The sequence below is a fragment of the Larus michahellis genome, chromosome 2 (assembly GCF_964199755.1).
Source record: "Larus michahellis chromosome 2, bLarMic1.1, whole genome shotgun sequence".
NCBI classification, from domain to species: domain Eukaryota; kingdom Metazoa; phylum Chordata; class Aves; order Charadriiformes; family Laridae; genus Larus; species Larus michahellis.
Genome location: NC_133897.1, coordinates 90,107,163 through 90,122,337, shown reverse-complemented (window position 1 = coordinate 90,122,337; position 15,175 = coordinate 90,107,163).

The window sequence follows — 15,175 nt, the reverse complement described above, 5'->3', positions numbered from 1 at the left end:
AGCATTTCCTTGTTTCCTTCATCCATTCTTACTTTCTTCTGCTGAAAATCCTCTTAGTCGCAATGCAGCTATCTTCCATAACTTTCTCCTTCCATTGAAAGACTCAGTTCTATTCACTATAATTACTTACAAATCCATCAAAATGCAGAAATCTCATTTTCCCTAAAAAAGGAATGCAAAACATTTTTCAAAAAACCCAAAATGTAAGTGTAACTTACTAGTGAGGAGAAAAAGTCTGTGTCCGCTGGTTTGTGTTTTAGAATCTTACTACCTATATCTGTTTCCAGGAAGGATTTAAAAATGAGCATTAGGCGTGGTCAATTTTTATTTTTAAACCAACATACAAGATATTAATTAAACAAACACAGGGCTTCTAATTTCTGAAAGTAGTCACACACAGTCATCTGCATATAGTCTTTCTTTTGCAAGAAACAGTTTCAGAATATACTCAAGAAGCTTCTAAGTAAGAAAGATAGTCAAAATAATAATCACATAACCCTACTTGCATTGATGATCACATATCCCTACTAGCCATTAGTAACAAGTTGATTTTATTAGGCAAAAACTGTAGAGACACCTTCTTCTGCTAGATGAAAATGAATGGATTCTGACTTCAGTATCACTGAACGAATAAATAACTAAGAGTCTAGCCTATTCTTTCACAAAACCCAAAAAATTTCAAAGTGTAACTATGCAGCATGAACAGGTTATATCATTGGGTGCTCATTAGAGTGATACAAGCTAGAATCACTCCACACGGAGTACATTTACACTATGGAGGTCTACTGATTTAAGATTGTTCTATACACATCAAGGAAAATAAATTTTACTTAAATTTTAACTACTGAAAAATTAATTGTTCAATGTGTAGCACAATTAATTGCCTTTTAAACAAAATCTCTATACATGAATATTGTTTAGGCAAATTCCTTCTCCCTAGACGAATAGTAGATACAATAACCCATTAAATGTGTTTCTGTGAAATAAGTCCAAGAAAGAGGAAGTTAATTATTTTCGAATAATTTACCACACAGTATACACTGAATTTACATTATATTTCAAACTACAAGCTTTCAGTTTAAAAAGGAAATATTTAAAGTTGCTAAGCAACGGTGTCTTTGTTTATCATATTGTTTTTGAAATGAGAGCACTGGAAGGGGAAACAGAACAAACATACAAGTATATAATCTATTTTACAGTCAACATAAGAAAACAACTTTTGCTTACAGATAACAAATTAATAAATATTCTTGACAACAATTTGATCTGTGGTTCAATGGACTTTTTCTCTATGCATTGCTGCTATTATTTTGACTTTGCTTTCTAAACATGTCAGTAAAAGGATATAGATAAGTAGAAAATGAGAAATTACAGAACAGGTTTACTATTGAACAGAATTTCTGAAAAATGTTAAAACTAAAAGATTGTTCTACATCTGCATTCGCACACAGAGTGATAGAAACAGATAATATTCATTTATAGTAAAAATACCTAAGCGTATAGACTTGATTGTCCAAATGTGCTTATTTAATCTCTCTGTAAACCATATGTTTACTTCTTCTTATAAAACAAATGAAACAGGGATGAATTCTTCACTGGCTCCAAACTGCTCAGGCTACAAAAACCCAAGTCAGTGACTGTGTGTTGAGGCACTGCATAGAGCTCTCCAGTTGCAGAGCGTGTAGCCTCGATGAAGGTATAGCTGCTTTCCCAGACATGTCTAGGCAATTGCTGAAGCTTAACCATTCTCCTTCTGAACGGCTTTCTTCTTCTTGTGCCAAATCCCTTGCAGTGGATGGGGAGAAGGGAAGTGGACCCACACACTGTGTGCAAAGGAATGGCCAATCCTCACGATGATTCTCAGCTGGAGAGGTGCCACCAGAGCCAGCCTTTCTCAGGGGTTGAAAGCTGAACAGGAGCTGCCTAATATGCCTGTCCTACCACTACCTGTAATTTTCCTGTTTATCATCATTTTTTCTCTTAAAAAGACGTGTGATTCTCTTTCACAGTTTTAATTTTTTTCTTCACTGTAAGTAAATGAGGTAAAGACTTTCTGTATTGTGGAAAATGAGACAGGTCTTGAGCTAGGAAAGGTGACACTGGCCATCTTCCAACGTGCCTGACGGAATTCACTGGGGCTGGCATTTTGTTCCTCTCATTGGACATGTTGCTGAAGAGGACAAGGCCTCAGTACCACAGAAAAAAGCACTTAAGCATCAATATATGATCCAAAGTGTCCATGTTTGACCTCTCATTGCTAACTGAAGTGGTACATGTTGGCTATTTTCCAGGGTAATTTAATGAATCCCCTTAACCTGCGGCAAAATTCTTGGTTGTTTTATGAAGGCTGTGGAATTTTTGAGAAAAGATTTCTTTGCTTTTATGTTTCCTCCTTTTTTCAAATACATTGACCTCTACCTCGTTTACTATGTATATAGACATAGAAATATACATGGGCACTGGAAGTGCTGGTACTTTGTTTTATCTCACATTCTCCAGACACTTTCATCCCAGATGACCTGGTACAATCCTTCAAGTTAAACTTCCAAAATCATCCCAAGATTTTGGGGTTATAAGGGATGTAAACAAGGCAAATGTTATGATTAGACTTTTTCCCCTTAAACAAACCAAAAAGATTTTTCCATGCCTTTTATAATGCCCTATGTAATTTTTTGAAGAAAACAGAAATCCAGATGACTAAGGCTGACATTCTAGTTATCTATAGAGAGCCACAACTGCTGCTTTTGGTGTTTGGTGTTTTTCTTTTCTTCTTTTTTTTTTTTTTTGCCCTGTATGTCAGTAAAATGAATGAAAACAGATTTTTGCTTAGACAACTGAACTTTCAGTTTTACAATTTTGGAGGTATTATTTGGATAATTTTAAAGTCAAACCTTATTCTATTAACAGAACAAAACCACAATCTAGCTTTAGTGTTTTGTTGTTTGTTTTTTTTTTAATAAGGATTTCTCTCTGAATATTTTTTGAAGGAAATGGGGCTTACTTAGCTCACGTGGTTTGGACTTCCAGAATGAATAGTCCATCTTGATGTCATGGCTGGGTACTGGGAGCAGACCTCAGCCCGCCCAGTGAATATTGCTGAAGATAATCAGTGACTATAAGAAGAAAATAAAATACGCACACTAAATAAAAGCAAATAAATTTTAAACTGTTTCCCTTAAAATAGGAAAATACATTTGGAATTTAGTTTTTTGGCTTCTTTATAAAAAATGGAGCTAGTATTTGTCAGTGGCTTTGAAAGTAGGGAAGAGAAAGGCATAATTTTAGATTAGTGTTCTCTGGTAAGATGCACAGTGGAACCAAATACACAAGAACGAAAAAACTCTGGTTCTGAAGTACAGTACTCAGTCTGATAAAGATGTAACGTGTTTATTTCACAGATCATTTGTATTCTGTTATTAATCAATGAGTTAGGTTATTAACCTACGAGTCAACTACAAACTTAGGGGCAGACAAGCCTCAGGAAATGAAAAATGGGAAGTGGATTCGAGGCAATCCTGTTTATGGCTTAAGGTTGTAGCACGTTCTATTTCCATGAACACAACAAGAAGCTGTCAGCAAGGGCACCCACATCTACTCACAAGTAGAAAGTTATTTCCAGTTAGTATAGAGCCACGGGTACCATCAGTTAATTTTCTTTTTTTGTTCTTATAACTGCTTTCTTGACTTGCCTGTTGCTTATTTTCTATGTGTGGCTTTTTGGCATAAAAAGAAATATGGCTTGTCAAAAGCAATGGTTGACAAATCACCTCACTCACTCTGTGCAAACTCTCACTCATTCTTGAGCAGTCTGATGTATTACCTGGTTCAGAACTAATGTGCAGCTTTGTCCCTTTTGCAGGGCCCTTCCATTTCACCTGCACAAGACCTTACAAATAATGGCAATACATGCCACTTAATACCAATTTAAAAAGACAGAAAAATATTTTATTGAGGGAAGATGTTTAAGCCTAGCCTTGTTATTTAAAATACTTCCCAAATTCCATTGAAAGCACACGACAGAGCTGAACTTAAGGAATGTGTCTCTCCCACCATTGTGGTGGCATATTGTAACCTGAATACATTCAGACTTAAAAAGAAATCACATTTGGTGTTTTTGAAGAATACCACACAAGGGAATAAAAAGATGTCTGCATACTTCCTGTTCCCTTAGATGGATATCTAAGTTTGAGACCACCTGAATTCCACGTGTTCTGATTTTGCAAAGTATTTAAACTACATCTTTTGTTTAATTTCTATTCATTTTAGAATCCTGAAGAAGGAGCCACAGATTCTAGTATGCACTGGTGCTTAAATAAGGATAATATAGTGCAACTAGCTCAGACTTTGTAAATGCCAGCCATATGCCAGTAGTTTGTCTGTTACGTGTTACTCCTCAAAGGTCGGATAAGGCACACAAGTGCTAAAACATGTCTTGAAAGTTGCTAGCTTACAACGGCTTGGATGAAGACAAAAGAGATTCCTGAGCACTAGGTATTATCACTTTGATAGATCAGGGAATTTATTGTCAGTGTCCAGCTAATGGGTGTTGTAGCAATGCAACATGCGTATACAATCAGCTTCCAAATGGATGAATTGTCTGCATTCAAATCAATACCTGGTTCTGAATTCAGTATGACGTTGTAAAATAACCAAACACTTACCAGATAAATATGACTACAGTTTCAACTGAAATAAATCATTCTTTTTATTTGGTTATAGTTTTCTTTTACATTCATTTCAGGACTTTAAAGCATAGAATTTAAATCAGTTCAGACATTAAAAGATAGCAAAGCTGTAGGAACTGGTTGGAACATGTTGCCCGGAGAAGTTGTGGATGCCCCACCCCTGGAGGTGTTGAAGGCCACGTTGGATGGGGCTTTGAGTAACCTGGTGCGAGGTGTCCCTGCCGTGGCAGGGGGGTTGGAACTAGGTGATCTTTAAGGTCACGTCCAACCCCAAACATTTTATGATGCTATGATTCTATGATTCTATAATTCTATAAACTGTTTCTAAATCTTGAGGAAGAAATTTTAAAAACAGTTTAAAGATAACCATTTTCACAATAAAATGAAGACCTTTAAAATAGTGGGGATATGGAGTTATTTACCATCTAGAAATACAGAGAGATTACCATCTTAGAAAAGGAGGAAGTTATTTTTCTATTTTAATACACTTAGACGTACACTGATCCATAGCTACAACTCTTAGATATAATATTAATTATATAATCTATCTTCTTATTAATTATAATAATTAACAGAGTATGAAATCAGACATTTTGTATTTTCCTCTTTCTATCTTATTTGATATCCCCTTAATTTCTTCATGGTAATACCAGATAATTGGTCTATGCTGCCTGCCTCATTCATGGTTTTCTAGCCTCCTTTATCAAGGAAAGTATAGAACTTTCTCAGTTAAGCTGCATGGTCCTATTTAATTCTTCTTTATACACACACCTTTTGTCATACCTCTTAACTTGCCCTAACTTTCTCCAGTTCTAATATACCCATTTTGAGATGAGGGGACTAGTTAAGAAACTGCACACAGCACCCAAAAATGCAAATGGATCATGGATTTATACAATAATATAGCATTGTTCTTAGTTTTCTTCTCTATTTCTTTCCTACTAAATTTTAGAATTTGATTTACTTTTATGACTACAACCAGTTCTCATCAAGAGATCACAAATGACATCACTGTGCTGAATTTTCAAGAAATTTATGTCATTATCTGTCCTCTATGGTAATAACTGTTAAGTTAGTACCCATTGTTTTGTATGTGAAGCTGGGATTGGTTTTGCCCACTGTAAGGTCTTTTGCATTTACGTGCAGTAAATTTCACCTGTCACTTTAATGCTCAGTCTTGTAAAGTCTTTCTGCAGTTCTTGACAGTCAGCCTTTCTTTACTATCCTGAATAACTTGTTATTGTCAAAAAAACTTATCATCTCACTCTTCACTCCTTTTTTATGAACTTTACTGTTTAATAGCACAGGTCCTTAGAAATCCTTGTGGGAGTTCCTTCATGATGGGAACTGACCCTTGCTTTCCTTCTATTTCTAATCACTTCACTAATTTTTAAATTCATTTAATTCTACCTTTTAATCCTTCCCTCTCACGCTCCAGCTGTCAAGTTTCCTTGAAAGCCTTTGGTGAGAGACATCGTTAAAAAAAAGTCTGGTAAATTCAAGTAGACTATACTAAAAAGATTTTTCTAATCCACATGCCTGTTGACTCCTCCAAAGAATTTTAATGTAAATAAAGCTTGAAAAAACATAAAATTTTTTGGAAGGCTATCAAGAGTATCACTTTATATTAAAACACAATTTATAGAAAATTATACAGTATTCTCAACAATACTTCTCATAGCTGCTAGAACATAAATTATGGTCAGATAGAAGTAAAGAAGTCTAAATTCATCGGACTTTTGGCTTTTGGCTTTTGTTGTTGTTGTTGTTTTGTGTTTTTTTTTATTGTATTTTTGTTTGTTTCTGAAGGTCTGAGACCTTATTTTGACTACCAGACTGTTCTGAAATATGAAGAAAATGAAAAGATATCCTGTCAAAATTTAAAATCAAAAAAGGAACCAGTAAAATGAACCATGTATCCAAGAACTGTGGAAAAATACAGTTGTCAAAAGTGAAGAACAAGTATATACACTTCCACTAGGTGACAAAGAAATAAATTCATATCAGACCCTGTTCAGTAATATTGTCATGACTATGGAGCAAAGTTGCTGCCTATTTCCAATTATTTTTATCCAAGAACAACACAAGTTCAAAAGTGCTACCTGTGTAATAAAGAGCACAAGGAACAAGTGCTATCTATGCAACAAAGAATAGAAGGAGCAAGAACACATTCTCTCACTGTTAGTAACAACTAAGATGATTTCATAAACCAAGTCTTAGGTATATTGTGCCTTCCAAATGGATGTGATGAGACTAAATTTTCAGTACATATTCCGTAGATGATTATTTGTTTGTTTCTTTCAAAATATGTACAAGTGCATTAAAAATTATATTAATATTTTAGTAAATGAGTTTTAGGCAAAGCCATACATATCACGTAATTCAGATTTTTATATTATAACAATATACAACCTCAAAACCACTTAGAAATGAAAGGGGAAAAACGGAAAGCTATGGAAATATGGGATTTTTCATTAGAAAGAGAAACTGTAGTAACAAGCAGTTGCTCAATAAAGAACTGTGTACCTGTTTATGATTCCTTGCCTTACTCCCAAAGCCTAAGAGAAAAATGTTGACATTAGATTCCTTTTCATCACTTAGAAAAACACGTTACTGTTAAATTCCCTACAGTGGGTTTAGCCAGCATATGGAACTGTATGAACTATACTTTCTATTCATGTATTTTGTGCCTCTCTAACCCATAGTGTTTTTGCTGCCCAACACAATTTATACCTCATTACCAGGATGAATATAACATAAAGCAAACAAACTCTTCTACTTTATAATTTTTGTTGGCAGCATTTAACATTTACATACATGGAATATTAGCACAAGGGATACAAAGTCATTATATACTAATGCTTTGCAAAGTGGAAAGACAATATCCTCAGCATCACTCTGCACTGCATTTCAAATGGCACATTTCAGGCGATTTATGCTAATTTTCATCATTTACAGAACATAATGATACAAATCAGTTAGAATTCAGCACAACAGCCTCTAAGTGTTCAGAACTATGGAGAACACTGTAATGGTCTCATTAACAGTAAGCTGAGAATTGAATTTCTGTTTCTAGGCAAAACTGTTATTGCTCTACTCACGATCCTCAACACTTTTCCTGTTTCATAGGTTATAACAGCCACTGGTCAAATGCTTATTTCCCTTAGTGACCTCACTGAGCCCACCCAGAGCAATAAAGAAAGATCAATTGTACTGATCTTACCTGAAGTGACCTTATTGTCTGCCTTCTGGCTGGTATTAGCTTGACAAAGAACAGCAATATCCAACTTCACTTCATATGCTTAGGAGCCTTAAGTATATACAGAGTTCATAGTTTAAACCTTTGATATATTGAAAGGAGATGGCAATAGCACAGCAAATGTTTGCTTTTCAATTTGACATTAGAGTGAGAGGGATAATAAACACTGTGTTCATAAGAATAAGTATGGCTAAAGCAAGCAAAAAGCTATCATTTCTGAAGTACATGAATGCTGGGAGGTATTAGAAGAAAAAGGTCAACTGACTGTCCAAAGCCTATCCAAAAGGCTAGTTACATCAAACAGTACAGCTAAGATATGTCCTGGATCAACAGCAGAAATATTTTTCTTTTTTTCCTTCCTTTTCCTCCTCAAAAAATTTTTATCGTTAGCTTTGACTAAAAAATTGAAAAGGACAATGATGAGTTTAATAGACCCAAATTTGTTCCAGGTTATACTTAAGCATATTAGTATCCTCCCATCACACTGACAGGGTACTCTACAGTTACTGATTCAAATATATCTCAATTATGTAAATTTTAAACTTTTATTTGCTAAGGGAAGTAATTTACTTAATGACTGTACATTTGTTACTCAGTAACTATAAAACTGTTTTTCAAAGCTCTGTCTTCTCAGTAGTTAATATCCTAGGACTACAGGAATTTCTGTTGTGGCTACTATAAACTTACAAGCATAACAACCTATATTAATCATTGGTATACCATGATTAATCATTATAAATATAGATACCTTTTTACACGCATGCTCCAGAAGCACATCCATTACCCAAGAGAATTGTATCAATGGTTTATCTGATACATTGTGTGATAGTGATCAGTACTTGTGAAATTGTATAGCTAGAAGAGTACCAAACAAACAAACAAAAAATCTGGGTACTTAGGGTACCCAAATTGGCTAAAAGTAGTGAATTTTAGTAAATACCAACTACTACTGCATTGTAGAAACTGAAGGTATTGCAGTGTAGCAGAAACGAAATATCCTCCAGCAATTCCATAGCAGGTCATTTTGCCTAAGCAGCAGTCAATAAGCCACAAGAGCTCTTGTGCAGTGCCGCAAGGGCTTACTGACTTACCAATACATAAATGTGACACTGAAAATCTACAGATGTTAAAAAAGTGTATGCACTGGGAGCTATTTAGATACTACCACTATTAAACAGTACTGTTTTATTCAAATTGCATTACATTTGGTCATGAGCAGTGCAAACAGTGGCCAAACTACAAATAATGACCAAGATAAGAGATGATTGCTTATCTTGTTATTAGCCCCAAAACTCCAGGGAGGTACAAGAAAAGATGTACAGTGTATTATCCCACAACTCTTAGAATATGTTTTCTTTTTCTTAACTCCTTTCCATTAAATCACTTTTACACAAACAGAAACCCATGATGGACTTCTATCTGCCATGTATACTTTTCGTGTCCCCAGTGAGTTGTGGCAAAGTGTTCTACAGTTTAACTCCATGTTCTATAAAAAATGTTACTCCTTATTTTGTTTAGAACCTACCATTAGCTACATTCAAACAACGTCATCTATTTCCTGTGTTGGAACAGAAAGTGGAAAGTTCTTCCCTATTCGTGTTCTCTAGCCTCTCATGATTTTACAGATATCTGTATCAACCCTCTAGAATGACTTCATCACTAACTTATTTCAACATGAAGACTGTTTATGTTCACCTAGTTTCCTTTTAACTTGTCTAATATACTGTATATATCCACTTTCTCTACAGTTTATTTCCATTTTTACCCATTTGCTCAATAGATACATTAGCCTGACTGAGGCATTCACCATGTAGATAGCACGAGGAATGTGTTGAAAATTAAAGCAGGCTGCCAATACCTGTTTTTACCTTGTTTATCTTTGTTATTAAACTATTTTTCTTTGCCTAGTAGAAGTGGAGATCTATCTACCTATGGCAAGAGAAAGAATTTAAGGTTGTTTGTCATTCATTATCCTCACAAACATATCCCAGGATCGTCTTTTTAACACCTAGGAGAAAAAGACAGAAATATTGAGTCCATTTTACCACTGGTGTAGTGAAGCTAGAAAATATTTATGTCTTTGTAAGGCCACACGTGAAATAAATTATGCTAAAAGGATAACATATTAGGAAGTCAGGAATGACAGATTCTACAAAGTAAATATCTATTCTACATCTGGGGACCTTCCAGTTGACAGTTTTCAAGTCAATCTGCTATGACTTCTATGCAAATATTTAGTTAAAACCTTCCCATTTACTGTTTATGTACCAGGACTGCTTGGCTGGCTTTATTTTGCATGCTAATTGTTATTTTAGACTATTACCGATCTAGGAAAAGCACTATTATTAATTGCTTCACCTATCCACTGTGAATCCACCTTTAATTTGCCAGATTCAAATGTATTAATTTGAAGGACAGAAGTGCTATAAAATAGCACTTAAGGAAAAACCGTAAAATAGCACCTTTTTTAAGAGGGAAGGATGCAAAATAAGGATTTAATTTCAAAATATAACTGCTATTCAAAGCCTTCTTAGTGCATTTATGACTTGCCAGATTTGTAGATGCCATACATGGTATCTAGCGTATATATGTTTTTTTAAATCTTCAGCAGGATCTAAACACTGAGATAAATGCAATTGTAAAATTTGTATGAAAAGCTAATTCATAAAGTAACCATAACAGTATCAGAACTTACATTGCAAAACCAGTATCTTCCACTGTGTGATAGCTTACAGAAACTAAAAACTTCTCACTCTTTTTTGTCTCATCTGAATTGTATGGGTGGGCAAATAATCTACCAGAAAATGAAGGCTGAATGAGTAGCAAACAAGAAATATTATATTTGGCATGTTTAAAATTTTCATCTTGCCTCCATTTAGAAATATAAGAGCATTAAACCATACTCTCAATAATACAGTCAAGGACAAAATGCATTTTGTTACTTTCATGAACCCTGTTTTTCTTGAAAATGAGTAAAATTCTTGTTTTTAAGAGACCCAGACTGATAATCAAAGACTTATGTGAACCATCAGGAATAATAGATTTGGAGAGGCAGACTTTGGCTGTTATGGTCATCTACTTTTGGCTACAAGTTGCCATGAACCTTTTTGGTAATAAATGATTTTCTGCATACATCTTCAATTTAAACTGAAAAACTTGAAACTTGCATTTAACTGCCAAAATATTATCTGCAGTCTTACAGCTTGATGCCTGCACTTCAGACCCAAGCAGATGGAAAAAGAAAGCACAGGACAAATAACTGCAAACAAGTCTCTCTTTAAAAAGACTAATATTACTCTTATTCAGTCTAGACGGTATAAAATACAAAGAGTTCACAGGGCAAAGCACTAGTCGGTGGGAGGAAGAAAATTGTAACCTTTTTTCTCACATCTTTTCTTATTCTTCCCATTTGCACCACAGCTAAGTTCAAGAAAAGAGCAAGCATGTTAAAAGTAGGAAATTCATGGTGGTAAAATTTTTTGGCATACGTTGCTTATTAAGATTGGAAGCAGAAGCAACTATGACTGACAGTCACAAGACTCCCAAAATAAAGACTTTCCAAATTTTAACTACATTTCTGTGTGAAATAATTTTGTAAATTAATGTATTAAATATTAATTCGACTGATATCCTTTTCTAGTTTCGGTTTCAGCCAGGCATCATTGCCTATAGAACCAAGGTCTTGTTCTTAACATTCTCAAAATTATGCCTTAAAACTTTCCCTTGATTTGTGTCTAACGGAACAAGTTGATTTATTATGACCTGGAGTAGTACCAATAGAAAGCTCATAAGAAGGAAAAAAAAAAAAGAAAAATCCATTACTTCCTAGGCCAGTAATAAAACCCAACAGCAACAAAAACTCCTTCTAATTTCTTCATAAAGCAGTGCTAAATTTTTCAATTTCGTCTGAAGTCAATACTTGGTATTAGTGTTGAAGTCTTACTTCTAGTGCTACCTAACAATATGAACAATCACAGTGCTCTATTAAAAAAAAAAAAAGAAAGAAAAAAGGAAAGAAGTTTTCTCCCTCCTTCTGCTCTAGTTCATTTCTGATTTTCTTGCAAGCTGTCCCATTTAATGGCTTGTGTTAATATTATAGTTGTGGTTGCAAACAGATAAGCCAACATGAAAGGCAGATTTCCATAAGGTAGGGTTAGGGCTGGGAGGTCAGCATCAGTTACTGCAACAAAGATCTGGGGTTTTCTGCCTTCTTCTGAAGCATCTGATCTAGTGAATGGAATGGCACGTGTGTGAAACTAGTAAACGGGATTTTGGGAGAGGGTCCCTTTTCTGAGGTGGTGAAGGAGGGAAAGGGAAGGACAGAGAGGAGCTGGAGAAGGGATGACGGCTAATGTGAAAAGAGTGCTATAAAAAGTGCTCCAGCTTAAAACGATTCCCTTTGCAGCTCTAAAACAAAAATTCAAAAATGTCCTCTGCCTTGCAGAAACAAAGTAATAAAATTCTGTTGAAAACAAACCTAAATAAATGTTAAATTTTAGGCGAGAAAGGCCACACCATCTGTTACTATGTACAAACAACAACATTATTAGATTATAAATAATGTATCGGCACAGAAGATATGGCTGCCTTCAGATTATTAGGTTAGGAGGCCTACAGAAAGACTCTGTAAGAAGGAAGAAAGAATTACTTTTATAACTTAAAGTACAATCGAAAAACCACTTTACTGAGATGCGAATGAGAACAAGATAGATCCGTGCCACAGAAAGTCACGAGCAGCAAGGGAATGAAATTCTTAGTTATGATTTAAAGACAACATGTACAGATAGCAAAACTGAAAAGCTGGTGACTTCAGTCTTCAGTTCATCCCTTGAGATACCTACAGTGAGTCAGGCATAAATGATGATGTAGTAAATACTTGTCCCTGGAACCACTCTGTCACAGATTCTCCTAAGAACAGTTCATCTTTGGACATGGTTTTATGAGAGAGAGCAAGGAAATTAATCCTAATTGATGCAGCAGGCTTATAGGATTTAAATATGATTAAATACAAATAAATCTAGCAAACTAAAAATTAGAAAAAAATCATATACCAGCTAAAAGAATATATAATTTGATAAATGCTAAATGATAAGTCAGTTTATTTTCTGTCACCAAGAAAAAAAAAAAACAACAAACAACTTTAAAAATATAGTAGAGGAATAGCAGTGCTGTGTTTCTGGAAAGGAGGTTTCCTGAGCCTGAGTGTGTTTAGTAACAGAAAATGTCAGTACTGTGAATGTTAGTGGTTTGTGTTTGTGTGAATGTGTGCATAAGAAAGCTCATTACTGGGTTATTCTAAGCCACAACAAATCTTTCACAGCTAAGAACTCAGGCATTTAGGTAACATAGAGAAGTTTGCCTTATGTTCTCTGCCCATTGTGCATATTTTATATACTTAGATGATATCATACAATCATAGAATGTTTTGGATGATATCATACAATCATAGAATGTTTTGGGTTGGAAGGGACCTTAAAGATCACCTAGTTCCAACCCCCTGCCCTGGGCAGGGACACCTCCCACTAGACCAGGTTGCTCAAAGCTCCATCCAGCCTGGCCTTGGACCCTTCCAGGGATGGGGCATCCACAGCCTCCCTGGGCAACTTGTTCCAGTGCCTCACCACCCTCATAGTGAAAAATTTTTTCCTGACATCTAATCTAAATCTCCCCTCTTTCAGTTTGAAACCATTACCCGTCGTCCTATCGCTACACTCCCTGATAAAGAGTCCCTCCCCATCTTTCCTATAGGCCCCCTTTAAGCCCTGGAAGGCTGCTATGAGGTCTCCTTGGAGCCTTCTCTTCTCCAGGCTGAATAACCCCAACTATCTCAGCCTGTCTTCATACCAGAGGTGTTCCAGCCCTCTCAGCATCCTCATGGCCCTCTTCTGGACCTGTGCCAACAGGTCCGTGTCCTTCCTATTTTTGGAGCCCCAGAGCTGGATGTAGTACTCCATGTGGAGTCTCATGAAAGTGGAGTAGAGGGTTAGAATCACCATTCTTGACCTTCTGGCCGTACTTCTTTTCATGCAGCCCAGGATATGCTTGGTTTTCTGGGCTGTGAGTGCACGTTGATGGCTCATGTTGAGCTTCTCATCCACCAACACCCTCAAGTTCTTCTCATCAGGGCTGTTCTCAACCCATTCTCTGCCCAGCCTGTGTTTGTGCTTGGGATTGCCATGACCCGTGTGCAGGACCTTGCACTTGGCCTGGTTGAATTTCAGAAGATTCTCATGGGCCCATCTCTCAAGCCTGTCCAGGTCCCTCTGGATGGCATGCCTTCCCTCCAATGTGTCAACCACTCCACACAGCTTGGTGTCATCGGCAAATTTGCTGAGGGTGCATTCAATCCTGCAGTCCACATGACATATTCATTTTTGTCTAATACTGTATAATGTACTGTTAAACAGAGCTAGCCCTCCTCGTGAAATATGGCTGTAGTCACAGATACTATTTTGCTTACATCGTACCGATGGACAACTGCGAGATGACTGTGCACCTTCTCTAAGGGTAAGGCTACATATTGTTCTAGTGTAACTGAGCAAAAAGTGGCCCAGTTTCAAAGCTCCCAAACTTGCTGGTTTTGACAAAATGCAGCTGTTAACTATTTTAACTCTCAGAGGAGATGGACTGACATTTCGAGGGGCATCATAGGGAAATACCAAAGAAATTACCTTAGTGTATTCAGCTATTCCTGAAACCATGAGCATTCTCCTGGTGTTTAGCATGTCTCTCTTGAAAACATTTTGTACCAAATAGTTCCAAGTGTGCCTGGCCCTGCTGCCACCAGCTACATGTTTAGAGTGTGAAATATCTGAATCCCTTGAAATTATAGATAAAAATTGGTCTGAGAATGAACTGGTAGACTGGGAAACTTGCAGAGCTACAGTTTAGGCAAGACATTTTGTATTTGAAATGAATAGGACCCAAGTTTTCAACAAGAATGTGTTATGACACTATATATAAAGAGAAATTGAACAAGTTTGCACTCCTAAAATACATTTATAATTAGTAACTCAATGTGATAGCCTCATTTAACACTAGGCACAAGAAGTTCCTTGGAAGTCATAATGATCTTCAGAGTAGTTTACTCCATCTCCTTGTTGTTGCATCAACCCAAGCACTTTATTAGGAGAGAAAATATGATTATTTTGCCATTGTATATATCCATGTCTCTCTCCCATCTTGAAGACCTTGTGGCATTCTTGTCTTTTCTCCTCAGAAAGCAGATAAT